The sequence below is a fragment of the Corylus avellana genome, chromosome 4, assembly GCF_965113065.1.
Source record: "Corylus avellana chromosome 4, dhCorAvel1.hap1.2, whole genome shotgun sequence".
Taxonomy (NCBI): Eukaryota; Viridiplantae; Streptophyta; class Magnoliopsida; order Fagales; family Betulaceae; genus Corylus; species Corylus avellana.
In genome coordinates, this window is record NC_142493.1 from 13,410,663 (window position 1) to 13,412,720 (window position 2,058).

General features: G+C 38.1%; 1 pseudogene; it reads left to right on the forward strand.

Annotated features, from left to right (window-relative positions):
* Positions 1–394: 394 nt before the first annotated feature.
* Positions 395–1,854, forward strand: LOC148586344 (uncharacterized; annotated as a pseudogene).
* The last annotated feature ends 204 nt before the right edge of the window (positions 1,855–2,058 follow it).

Sequence of the window (2,058 nt, forward strand, 5' to 3'; positions counted from 1 at the left end):
AGAAACTAAGGACAATTAGTCCTGGTTTCTGGAGACTCTAGTGGCTGACCTTGGTTCACATGGCTCGCATGGGTGAACATTCATATCTGACAGACAAATGGTAATTAATTTTTGCATAATAATGTTTTAAATTTGATATGAAAAACATCTCTACATCAACATTATATTTTTTTATTACATTAACATATTTCCTTGTCTTATTTTGTATGAAGGGGTTGATTCCAAGCTTTGAGGTAGTCATACCAAATTCTAACCATCGCATATGTATAAGGCATTCGTACGCCAACTTTAGAAGTGACGGACACAAAGGTTTACTGTTGAAGGACAAGTTATGAAGGGTAGCTGCTGTGTATACATTGCATGAATTACAAAGGGAAATGGAGGAGTTGAAAAGATGAGTGAACCTGCTCATGCTTACTTGGTGAAGGTTGACCCACATGGATGGGCTAGGGCCTTTTTCGACACCGCCCCAAAGTGTGACTTGCTCATGAACAACATCTGTGAGTACTTTAATTCATATTATTAAAGCCTGAGACAAACCTATTATCATAATGTTGGAGATGATTCGGAAGAAACTAATGAGGCGGTACCAAATGAAGAAGGATGGAATAAGGACATATGTCGGGAACTGGTGTCCTAACATATTGGAAAACATGGAAGTGTGTGGAAAGGCAGCTGGCAATTGCATTTCAACCTATGCTGGAGAGGGATTATTTGAGGTGGTGTGTAGGAATAAATAGTTTGTGGTTGATTTGACAAATCGATCTTGTTGGTGTTGGCAGTGGGATATGACTAGCATTCCATGCCCACATGCTATATCCGCTATATTGTATAATGGTTCAAAATCTGAAGACTACTTGCATGAATACTTAACTGTGGAGAAATGTACAAAAGGGCTCATGACGCAATGATTTTCCTAATGCCAAGTCAAGACCAATGGTTGAGGACCAATCAAGATGCCATTGAGCCACCTGTCTATAGAGCTGCCCTAGGTAGGCCTAAGAAGCTAAGGATAAAGGGGCCTGATAAGCCAAGGAATATAAACTGTATTAGAAAGGGTGGGGTAGTTATGAGATGTTCAAAGTGCAGAAAGGCTGGCCATAACACTAGGACTTGCCCTAGGGGGAAGAGATAAGCTACTACAACTCGATTGAGAAGAAGTATACCCACTAGCATTGCAACCGAGTTGAGCTTTAGTGATGTAAGTAAATACCTTAAATGTCACTTTTGTACCCCAACTTTAATAGTTTACAATAATCCAATATAATATTATACCATCTTTTGTCACTATCTTGCAGATTTCCTCCCAACCAATTGCAAGTGGATCACATCCTACTCAATCACCAATACCTACACAAGAGGTAATTGAGTAAACCTATTTGTTGTATTTATAATTTGAATAAGACAAGCTGTTACTATTTATTTTGATGTTGATTGTAATTTTTATTTTGATTTTGATTGTTATTGGAATCCTTATCAGCGAATGCACCCTGCACAAGATAATATTTCAAGGCCCAATAAGAGGCAAGCATCTACTACTGATGATGTATGTATTAGTAACCTTGGTTCAAGTAATATGGTCATTTTTTTTTTTTTTTTCTAATGACGATCTTGCATGTGCAGGCTGCTTTAAGCAAAAGGATGAACACAACACCTGTAGTGAGGGGTAAGGGTAGGGTGACACCTAAGGGTACTGCACAGAAAAGTAAGTCCATATTGCCATCCACAACTGCTGATGCAAGACAGCAGAACTTGGGACTTAAATCTGGAAGAGTGGTTGTACCACCTGTGGAGAAAGGAATCCAGCAAATGGAAGCAAAGAAGAAATAGAAAAGACCTGCATGGAAAATTTAATGGACATTCAAGTTGGACTTTTGTTTGGACTATTAGACACCATATCAAACTTTTTGGTTTAGCTGTAATCTTTTGGTTGGATGTTAAGCCCCTACTCTGACGGGGATAAACTTATGTGAATTGTTAATTAATGTGAATGGTTGACTAGGTATGGTGAATACTGTAACCTTTTGGTTTGATTTTTAACTACATGTTTAATTTTGT